This window comes from Panulirus ornatus, chromosome 6 (genome assembly GCF_036320965.1).
Source record: "Panulirus ornatus isolate Po-2019 chromosome 6, ASM3632096v1, whole genome shotgun sequence".
Classification (NCBI taxonomy): Eukaryota; Metazoa; Arthropoda; class Malacostraca; order Decapoda; family Palinuridae; genus Panulirus; species Panulirus ornatus.
The window spans coordinates 40,119,224-40,131,452 of record NC_092229.1 but is presented as its reverse complement, the minus strand read 5'-3'; the positions used below and the strand labels follow the sequence as shown (position 1 = coordinate 40,131,452).

General features: G+C 41.4%; 1 pseudogene; it reads right to left on the bottom strand.

Annotated features, from left to right (window-relative positions):
* Positions 1-745: 745 nt before the first annotated feature.
* Positions 746-8,557, bottom strand: LOC139748914 (serine/threonine-protein phosphatase 2A regulatory subunit B'' subunit gamma pseudogene; annotated as a pseudogene).
* Positions 8,558-12,229: the final 3,672 nt, after the last annotated feature.

Genomic DNA, 12,229 nt, shown 5'->3' with positions numbered 1-12,229 from the left:
TGTTGTATGGTTGCGAGGCGTGGGCTATGGATAGAGTTGTGCGCAGGAGGATGGATGTGCTGGAAATGAGATGTTTGAGGACAATGTGTGGTGTGAGGTGGTTTGATCGAGTAAGTAACGTAAGGGTAAGAGAGATGTGTGGAAATAAAAAGAGCGTGGTTGAGAGAGCAGAAGAGGGTGTTTTGAAATGGTTTGGGCACATGGAGAGAATGAGTGAGGAAAGATTGACCAAGAGGATATATGTGTCGGAGGTGGAGGGAACGAGGAGAAGAGGGAGACCAAATTGAAGGTGGAAAGATGGAGTGAAAAAGATTTTGTGTGATCGGGGCCTGAACATGCAGGAGGGTGAAAGGAGGGCAAGGAATAGAGTGAATTGGAGCGATGTGGTATACAGGGGTTGACGTGCTGTCAGTGGAGTGAATCAAGGCATGTGAAGCGTCTGGGGTAAACCATGGAAAGCTGTGTAGGTATGTATATTTGCGTGTGTGGACGTGTGTATGTATATGTGTATGGGGGGGGGGGGGGTTGGGCCATTTCTTTCGTCTGTTTCCTTGCGCTACCTCGCAAACGCGGGAGACAGCGACAAGGTATAAAAAAAAAAAAAAAAATATATATATATATATATATATATATATATATATATATATATATATATATATATATATATATATATATATATTTCATACTAATCGCCATTTCCCGCGTTAGCGAGGTAGCGTTAAGAACAGAGGACTGGGCCTCTGAGGGAGTGTCCTCACGTGGCCCCCTTCTCTGTTCCTTCTTTTGGAAAATAAAAAAAAGGAACGCAGGGAATACGTGAGAAGTATTCTTTCTCCTCTATATGGGAGAAACCATGGAATGGTGTGTGTGGCTTGTTTATGGATAGGGGGCTCTAGTTTTAGTGAAACATACATAACATGAACATAATGTTTTATTAACTATATTTATTTCAGAGTAGAATACTTAATACACTGATGGTCAAGCAAATGTATTTACTCCAATTTTATGTGAATTATCTTCTCTTTACATTTTCCAACTCATGAACAGGGTTCAGTCATGTAACCTGTTCGTAAGTTGGGGATCTCCAGTAATGCTTATGACAGACTGCAGAGAAGGAAAAAAAAAAAAAAAATGGTTGAATGTAACAACTTAGTTAATTTAAACTTGGGCTGTTTCTTCATTACTGTCTGCCACAAGAACTTCTCGATTTTCATATGTCCAAAATCCATTGAGATCAATAAGAATGCTACTGACAACATCACCTTGACCACAGTTTATGAGATCTTGTAGTGTGATTTTGCAGGGATCTGTTGGATTTATCATATCAAAAATCTCATCTTTCACATCCTCAAAATTCACTGATTCTTGATTATGCCTTCGCATCTGCTCTTGAATAGATCGAAAGAAATAATTTAATGTGAACACGTTCAAGTATCCTCGACCATCAATATCAAGAATTCTGAAAAAATAGTGCAAAGCTTGAGGTTCTCTCTGATTCTCTAGAGCCAATACAAAGTCCAGATAAATTTTGTAATCCATCTCACCATCATAAGTCAAACACTCTTGGAAGACTCGATCTATGAACACAGGAGTCAGGGTTCCATAGCGAGTAAGTTCTTTAGAAAGCATCCCATTATGATCTTTATCCAAGTTTAAATATACACCATACACTCTTAACAGCTGAAGGAGCTGAAAACCAATTATTTTGCAGCTGATCTTTGGGTAACTCTTCATCACGGAGCTCCAATAAATCATCAAGAAAACTGCACTAAACGCGAATTGGTCTGTCATTATATGATGTGACTGGTCAAGGTTATCATAGGCAGTCAGATCTAGAGAACTATATTCTTGAGCTGATTCTTACATTACCTCAGTCAGATGGCCTTGAAAAGTCTTTCCACTCATTTTATGTATGTACAGCTGTGAGAAAGTTTTTCTTTTTCTTGGATCCAGTGCGTACTGGACAGATCAAGATACAATATATATATATATATATATATATATATATATATATATATATATATATATATATATATATATATATATATATATATATATTGGAAAGGGGATAAGAGTGAGTGCTCAAATTACAGAGGTATAAGTTTGTTGAGTATTCCTGGTAAATTATATGGGAGGGTATTGATTGAGAGGGTGAAGGCATGTACAGAGCATCAGATTAGGGAAGAGCAGTGTGGTTTCAGAAGTGGTAGAGGATGTGTGGATCAGGTGTTTGCTTTGAAGAATGTATGTGAGAAATACTTAGAAAAGCAAATGGATTTGTATGTAGCATTTATGGATCTAGAGAAGGCATATGATAGAGTTGATAGAGATGCTCTGTGGAAGGTATTAAGAATATATGGTGTGGGAGGCAAGTTGTTAGAAGCAGTGGAAAGTTTTTATCGAGGATGTAAGGCATGTGTACGTGTAGGAAGAGAGGAAAGTGATTGGTTCTCAGTGAATGTAGGTTTGCGGCAGGGGTGTGTGATGTCTCCATGGTTGTTTAATTTGTTTATGGATGGGGTTGTTAGGGAGGTGAATGCAAGAGTTTTGGAAAGAGGGGCAAGTATGAAGTCTGTTGTGAATGAGAGAGCTTGGGAAGTGAGTCAGTTGTTGTTCGCTGATGATACAGCGCTGGTGGCTGATTCATGTGAGAAACTGCAGAAGCTGGTGACTGAGTTTGGTAAAGTTTGTGAAAGAAGAAAGTTAAGAGTAAATGTGAATAAGAGCAAGGTTATTAGGTACAATAGGGTTGAGGGTCAAGTCAATTGGGAGGTAAGTTTGAATGGAGCAAAACTGGAGGAAGTAAAGTATTTTAGATATCTGGGAGTGGATTTGGCAGCGGATGGAACCATGGAAGCGGAAGTGAATCATAGGGTAGGGGAGGGGGCGAAAATAATGGGAGCCTTGAAGAATGTGTGGAAGTCGAGAACATTATCTCGGAAAGCAAAAATGGGTATGTTTGAATGAATAGTGGTTGCAACAATGTTGTATGGTTGCGAGGCGTGGGCTATGGATAGAGTTGTGCGCAGGAGGGTGGATGTGCTGGAAATGAGATGTTTGAGGACAATGTGTGGTGTGAGGTGGTTTGATCGAGTAAGTAATGTAAGGGTAAGAGAGATGTGTGGAAATAAAAAGAGCGTGGTTGGGAGAGCAGAAGAGGGTGTTTTGAAATGGTTTGGGCACATGGAGAGAATGAGTGAGGAAAGATTGACCAAGAGGATATATGTGTCGGAGGTGGAGGGAACGAGGAGAAGTGGGAGACCAAATTGGAGGTGGAAAGATGAAGTGTAAAAGATTTTGTGTGATCGGGTCCTGAACATGCAGGAGGGTGAAAGGAGGGCAAGGAATAGAGTGAATTGGATCGATGTGGTATACTGGGGTTGACGTGCTGTCAGTGGATTGAATCAGGGCATGTGAAGCGTCTGGGGTAAACCATGGAAAGTTGTGTGGGGCCTGGATGTGGAAAGGGAGCTGTGGTTTCGGGCATTATTGCATGACAGCTAGAGACTGAGTGTGAACGAATGGGGCCTTTGTTGTCTTTTCCTAGTGCTACCTCGCACACATGTGGGGGGAGGGGGGATGGTATTCCATGTGTGGCGAGGTGGCGATGGGAATGAATAAAGGCAGACAGTGTGAATTGTGTGCATGGGTATATATGTATGTGTCTGTGTGTGTATATATATGTGTACATTGAGATGTATAGGTATGTATATTTGCGTGTGTGGACGTGTATGTATATACATTGTGTATGGGGGTGGGTTGGGCCATTTCTTTCGTCTGTTTCCTTGCGCTACCTCGCAAACGCGGGAGACAGCGACGGGGCAAAATAGAATAATACAATTGGAAAGGATCACAATTTTGCGCGTGATCAAGTATATTCCTATGAATCCACGGGAAAATGAAACACGATAAGTTCCCAAGTGCACTTTCGTGTAATAATCACATCTCCCCCTATGATGTGATTATCACACGAAAGTGCACTTGGGAACTTATCGTGTTTCATTTCCCCCGTGGACTCATAGGAATATATATATATATATATATATATATATATATATATATATATATATATATATATATATATATATATATATATATTTGAAGAGTATGTCGTAATTTTCATGTCTCGTCCGTCTCACGTGTTAATATGGCAACACAGTTGGTTGCCTCCGGTCGATGCTTCGTCTATGGTGGCCGTAGTCTAGGCTGTGTAAACCATTTTTTTTTTTGTTTTACTTTTCTGTTTGAAGGTTCCAACCACGAACAAAAGTCCCCATGAAGGCCAGGGCCATTGGAGGAAAGAACAAGGGTGGTGGGAAACCTGCTTATCAGAAAAAAAAGAAAGACTTAGAGCCTAGGTGGTCTGATTGGGACAAGCTTATGTCAGTGATGTGTATGTGTACTTAGGTGCAGTGTTCCAACTGTGAAATTGTATGAAGGGGGATGGTAATGATCGTGGGTTAGGTACGGGGTTCTTATGTATCCCCCACTCACGTGAAAACTGAAAAGAAAAAATAAAGTTTATAATGATACAGTCTGATGACGTTTGCTTCATAATTATAGGCTTCGTAATTTTTAGGTTGATGTTAAAGTGTTTAAAAGCGGATGATTATTTGCTTTTAAGTTTACAACGGATGCCTTCCCTTTATTTAGACAGGAAGGATGATAACTTGATTTTGAGTTAACAAGGTTGTTGTTATCCCCCCCTCACTTCTAGCTTGTTTTTGAGTAATTATGACTTCACTCAAATCGTGAGGTAGGCTCTCAATGATTCCTGGAAAACTGATTCAAATCTGGCGAAACTTAATTGTTACAGGAAACATTATGTTCACTCTAGCTTTAAATTGCGTGAATATCGCCAGAATCCTCCTCACATTGCAGAGATGAAGGTGTTCCCCTGATTACCTTCACATAGCTGAGATGTAACTTGTCAGTCACCCTCGCATATAATTGTTGACAGTCACCCTCACATAGAGATGTAGATATTGTCAGTCACCCTCACATAGAGATGTAGATATTGTCAGTCACCCTCAAATACAGAGAGATAAGTGTTGTCTGGGTCACCCTTACGTTGCTGGAGCTAAGACTGTTGTTTGAGCCTTTCTTACATAGCTAGAGATGCACGTGGGTCACCCTCACATAGCTAGAGATGCACGTGATGCCTTGGTCACCCTCACGTAACTTAGGACTTAAATGCCATCCTGTTTTTTATCTTGCATAGCTAAGATGTAAATGATGGGCCGTCTTCACATAACTTGAATGTAAATACAGTTATCCTGTGATAACCAGGATATGAACGCTAAGTTCTTCATGTAGCCAAGATGTGGTTGTCTTCCTCACATGATGAAGTAGATTCGGGCTCTGGTCTGTCCGCTGCTGCGGCTACAACACCCTCACTCACCAGCACCACGTCCCTCCACCCTAGCCAGCACACCCTTACCACTGTTACTACGTCCTCCCTCGCATCTCACTACTCCCTCTTTGGCTACCGTGTCCTCTCTCTCTCTCTCTCTCTCTCTCTCTCTCTCTCTCTCTCTCTCTGGCCACCACACCTCGAACGGCGGATGGCATTGTTCTGTGGTACAATAATTCATTCTGTCATTTTCCCTCTCCATACCTCCCATATTGCCAGCACGGCCTCCATGCTTAACAAAAGAGTATTTTTCCGAAGCTATTTCACTCCAGTAATTCTGCCAAAGAAAGTGATGAATTATCAGCCACTGTATATAGGGTTTAGTCATCGAGCGTTAGTAGCTTCCTGGCAGGTCTCTATACAACGGGGATGGACAAACATTTTCTAGTAAGCTAAAGTGGAATTAAAAGCAGGCTCATTAATTCTACAGGTATCACCTTTCTCCAACCATCTTTTTTTTCTATAACGCTCGAGGCTCCAGTCACATCAAGGCTGGACCTTAATTGAAATATGGAGAGGTTGATGAAGGGGGAAAAAAAGTGAAAAGGGAAAATGTTTACGAATTTTGAAGGAAGTAAAGAAAAAAAAAGTCTCCGAGGTTTATCAAAACGGCCCACCCTTAAGTTGCCATCGAGTATTGTGTGGTATAGCTGGAGGTGGGGCACACAAACAGCCAGCTCTCGGGAGCAAAAACCAAAATAACTACAAGAAGAGGGAGAGTGAACCACCATTGTGGCACATGGCCAGAGAGTCAAGTTTTGAAGTTCGCTTTCGACTCAACCCCGTCAAGTAAGGATGCAGAGCTAGAACCACCCCAGATGTTAGGGCAGTGTGTACGGATCAGTCCTTTGAGTAAACTGAGCAACTGCTCAAAAAAGAAAAAAAGATTCGACATCTTAATAGGACTCATAGTTTTTTTTTTTTTATAGCCAGACTTAGCTATTTTTGTAATGTGGGGTTTCTAAGTATGAGTGAATGTAACAGTAATACCAATTATGTTCATTAAGTGTAGAGTTGGAGTTACAGAACCGTCAAAGGAGAGAGGAAAGTTGTGAAGAGTTTTCGATACACAGATAGGTAGAAACTGGGTCTTTGAGGCACTAAAATTTTGCTATATTTCGTCTACCCCAGTGAGATGCCTTATCCAAGTTTGTGTCGAAACGAGATGCAGATCGAGTGAGGGAAGGAACAGAACTGAAGAATGTAGATGAGTGCAATGTTTAGTCGTCACTTTATGAGTGCTTTTGGTTTCTTGTGGAAAAAAAAAAATTCGTTGATATAAAGTAGAAAAAGTGCAGGAGACAGAACTTAATCTTGAAGGACGTGTCCGCTGTTGTTGGAGAAAATGGGAGAGACTGAGCCATCAACAACCACGGAGATAGATCGGCGAGAGAGGAAGCTAGATATACGGGAGCAAAGTTTGGGAGGGAAGCCAAAACAGTGGAGCTAGGAAATAAGTTCCCGATGCCACACCCTTTCGAAAGCTTTAGATATGTCAAGGACAACCATATAGGATTCTCCAAAATCTTTCAGACAGTATTAGAATAGGAAAGATAGTGAAGTTCAAAATGTCTGAGAATATGGGAGTTGAGGAGGGATTCAAAGACTTATGAAATGGTAGATGTCATAGCAACAAGACGAGATAGCTAGAGAGGTTAGAACGGTTACACTTCTTAGGGATGAAACGTACCAACGCATGCTTTCCAGCTGCCAAGACTTGTAGACGCGACTGGCTGATGTTTCGCTTAGTTTCTATGAGGACTGGCCATACAGTGGTTGACCATAATGATGCCTCCCTCTCACTGAGAACAACGCAGCTGTGGAATTTTCCTTGTTTCGTCTTCCCTTCTTCATTTAACCTCTTCACATCTAAAAGTCATGTCTGCAAACACCTGATGAACTCTGATTAATTTCTTGATTCATTTTCTCGTACCTTACTGTTTTCTGTTCATGCGATATGGTCATAATTAGGGATGTCATTGCTTGTACCATGTATATCAGTGAAAAAAAGCCCGTCTTCACGTAGCTAAAGTGTGAATGCTGTCATTCGCTAGCTAAGTTGTTTAGTAATAGCTAGGATGTCAGTGCTGTGTGTGTTCTTCTTACATAATTAGGAAATTTGCTATTTCCTTACCATTCTTGGATGCTTGTATTAGTTCAGTACCCAGTGTGACCCTAACACTGCCTGGATTATGTGCTGTCTGACTTCGCGTAACTAGGATGTGAAATGCTAGAATGTATAGTTAGGTTACCTTATTTGCTGTAGGGGGTCATCCTCATTATTACCCATTCGCCAGACGTTAAGACAGCAGTAGCATATTGCTGGACGCCAAAAGTTGAAAGTTCCCAGACTTTAGTGAGAAAAACTAAGTAGATCATTTGTGGCGAGGGAAACCGTTATGTTTGGTGACGAAACTGCAAACTAGTCTTTCCCAATGTTTGTCACTGGCCTTCACTGTGATGTAGTTAAGTGTTTTATGTAATTTATTTGCACAGTGACTAGAAAGTTAGTTTAGGTTAGCTTTTGTTAGGACAAGGTTGAAGACCCCCATCGCGGTGTTCATAAATTTTCCCGTCTGATGCCGTGCAAAACGCACAGGACGGTAACCACTACCTAATTTTCTCGTTCATTAAATGCATTGTTCTGGTCTACAACCTACCTCATCATCGGTACCTGTGTATGTCGTGGGATTAATGGAACTTTGTTCTTGATCTTATCAACCGTATCCTTGACTACGTGACTATGTGAGCGATTGACTCGGTCTGGTGATGCGTCCTAAGTGGATTGCGTAAGTTTTCTGTTGGCGGATGTTAACAGTAGAAAAATAAGCCACAGAAAACATTCGCCCCTTTGAGTGGAATCTATATATTCATAAATTATTCTTGATGGCCTAGACAAATTGGTGTTGCGGTTGGGAACCAGAGCGAAATGGAGTTCCTGAATTATCTCTTTATACTTTGAGACGTAATACGTGTAGGTAACTCTTACACGAGTTGGGTTCATTTTGTGGTTGAACAGGTGGCTGGTCAGTGAAGCGTTCATATACAGTCGCACACACAATATTACGCTCCCTTCCTTCGCTTTCTCTAGATTTTGCGTTTAAAAGTTTTGCTCACTTTGGTACCAATATTTGCCGCAAACATCGCGGTTTGATGGATGACCTCTTAACTCATGACCATCATCAGTGTGTGTACCTAGTACTGCCTGTTTGTTTGTTAGGTGGGTGGTAAAGTACCTACGGTGAAATTTAGAATTAGGAAGGGCTATCGCGTAGCGCAAACTGCAAGAAAGTACAGCGTCACGAATATCGAACTATGTGAGTTGTCGTGTCGTATGTAAGGAGAGATTGTATGTCTGTAAACTGAATGCGAGCAGCCCATGTGTGGGTGAGACAGAAAAGTAAAGACAGCGACCTGGGCCAAAGGAGTGACACTTGACATCCATAAAAGTGGTGGCTTACTGCGCCTGCGCCCTCTCGATACCCAGACGGGTGCCTACCACTTGGTACCTACCAGAGAGAGAGAGAGAGAGAGAGAGAGAGAGAGAGAGAGAGAGAGAGAGAGAGAGAGCTAATTAATTTCGGTATATTCGGTATACCAGTTACAGCGACAATGTAAAAGATATAGACACTAAACCAGTTACAATGACACTATCAGATACAGTAACAATATACTAGTTACAGAGGCATTGTACCAGTGTACTGCATCTTAAGAAGGTGAAAATAAAAAAAGAATGCCTCTCGTTATCTGAAAATCTTTATACTAACGCAAATCCATACACCCTCACATGAATACAAATACATTCATGTGAGGGTGTATGGATTTGCGTTAGTATAAAGATTTTCAGATAACGAGAGACATTCTTATTTCATTTTCACCTTCTTAAGATGCAGTACACTGGTACAATGCCTCTGTAACTAGTATATTGTTACTTTATCTGATAGTGTCGTTGTAACTGGTATAGTGTCTATATCTTTTACATTGTCGCTGTAACTGGTATAGTGTATTTAGTAGTGTCGCTATAACTGGTACAGTAGCTCTGTATATGTTACAGTGTCGGTATAACGTGTACTGTCTCTGTATCTGTTATAATGTTTCTGTAGCTTGTACATTGTCTGGTACAGTGTCGCTGGAACGTAATGTCTCTCTATGTTATAGTGTTATAACTTATAAGTGTCTCTGGTACAGTGTTTGTATCTGTTATAGTATTTCTATAACTTGTACATTGTCTGGTACAGTCTCGCTGTAACTTGTACAGTGTCTGTATCTAGTATAGCGTTGCTGTAACTGGTACATTGTCTCTCTGGTATAGTGTCTCTGTAACTTGTATAGTGTCTGTATCTAACTGGTACAGCCTCTGTATCTGGTACAGTGTCGCTGTAACTTGCATAGTGTCGCTGTATCTGGTATAGTGTTGCTGTAACTGGTACAGTGTCTCTATTTGGTATACTGCCTGTAACTTGTACATTGTCTCTGTATGTATCTGGTATAATGTTTCTGTAACAGGTACAATGTCTATCGGCACAGTGTCGCTGTAACTTGTACAGTGTCTCTAAGTGGTATAGTGTTTCTGTAACGTGCAGTGTCTCCCTGGTACAGTGTTTCTGTACCTGGTACAGTGTCTTTGTAACTGGTACAGTCTTCGTAACTGGTACAGTGTAACTGGTACATTGTCTTTGAAATTGGTACATTGTCTGTAACTGTTACATTGTCTCTTCAGCTTTATCTAGAAATGTTCCCACTTATTTACTGTCTCTTTTGGTCTAGTTTTTTTTTTTTTTTTTTTACCCGAACAGTTTTGTTCTAGTTGGAAAAAATTTGAAAACACCAGACAGTCTCGTGTCAAGCGAAGGAATGCGGTTGAGAGACGTTGTTGGAAGCAGTTAGCCTTGGCGTCGGACGAGGCGAGAGAGACGCCGTAAAACAGATAACTATAGAATCGTATGATCGCTTCTGCCTGTTGACTCGCATGAAAAAAAAGAAAAAAATGATTCACAACTAATTACAATTTGTCCTCAAGAAATATGTGTAATTCAGTACGAAACAACTTATGAAATTATTTATAACCGAATGGGATAGGCGGAGACTGGAAGCTTCCTCAGTTGGCAGTCAGTGCGAATGGCTTAAGTAAGACTCCAAAGATTAGAGAAGCCAGATGGAAATATATATGTTTACGAGAGTGAGAGTATACACGTGAAATGTACGAATTAAAAGCCTAGCTTCACACAGACCCAAACCAACGGGATGTTGGAATGAAGCCAGATGAATTGCTGGGGTGTTTCGTCCTTTTGCTTTAGCCCTGTGGTGGGCCAAGGCCAGCATATCACACAAGGCTGCATCCGCATATAATGTGTTTAGTTATTGTTCCAGTTTGACCAAGCGGTTAATGAGGACATGCAAAGATAAGAGAGGAAACCAGATTGAAAGTTGACTTAACATCGCAGAGACTAGCAGAACGAAACTATTTAGAGAATCGTTTCTGTGAAACCTACAGTGAAGGAGTGAGAACATAGGTACCTTTCACTGCAAGTAGAGAGGAAAAGCTAGAAAAGAGAAATGGTCCAGAACGAGCAGATTTAGGCCCTCATTTGCTCGCTCCTGCGGACGGCTACTACTCCCTTCCTCTCCACACTCCCTCCCTTTCTGGCTGCTGCACCCTCCCTCACAAACACCACGCCCTTCCACACTTGCTACCACGCCCTCCCTCACCATCACCACCCCCTCTCTCCCTAGCTACCACACCCTGCTTCAACGCCACTGTTCCCTTCCTTCCTAGCAACCACACCCTCCCTCAACACCACTCCTCCCCTCCTTGGTCGTCACACCCTGAACGGCAGATGGCAGTGTTCACTAGTATAATTAGTCAACTCCGCCTTTTCCTTCCCAAATTACCAGTACAGCCTTCCTGCTGAACCGTACATTCTCGCATGCAGTTCACCCAAGCAGCCTGCAGGGTCTACCCTTCCAGGGAAATAGATGTCTTATTGCCAGTTTTGTATGGGGGTTAGTTATCATGGGTCTAGCAACTTCCCCACCGTGTCAGCAGAATGGAGACGGACAGACAGGAGGCCCTTTAAAGCGTCAGAAAACGTCAAAAAGTGAGAGTTTAGGGATTTAGTATCGGGTAGATATATAGCACATCAGCTGCTAGCTAGCATTTGAAAAAAAATAGGGAATAAGGAACGAGTATATGAAGATAAGAGTATCAAAGAATGATAGTAATAGATAAATAATAATGGCATGACAATCGGTAATCGAAAACTTTTCTTGGATTTATCAGGATTGAATTGTCAATTAAACAACAGCTTATCAGGCTAAGGACTTAGAATCTATAGGGAAGAGTTGTACAGGACGATGAAATGTGATGGAGGTAGAATGACACTGTCTTCACAGTGAAAAACATTATAGCCCCAGCATCAGCGTGATAGGCTGGGGAAGAGGTCTTGAAAAGTATTGAAAGTGTTAGAAATGACACAAGCAGACTACTAAAGGGCCTTGCCTTACGTACTACTGAGTGTCCTGATGGAGTCTGTGTATATGCTGAAGAATTAGGCAGATACACTTGGTAGGCCGCTAGATGTGTTGCTCAGTATTGTTGCTGGTGTGTTGTACCAAGGGATTGGTAGATAGCCAGTGTTGTGCATGTCTTTGAATTAGATCAGTGAGTCGCACTGAACTGCAGACTAATCTCACTGATAAATGATAATTAGACAGTAATTGTCTGGCTTGTCTACTCATGAAAACCTCTTATAGTGAGAGACAAAACAGATTTAGGTGAATGTCATGCGTAATAAATTTCTTAAACTTCTACGAGAG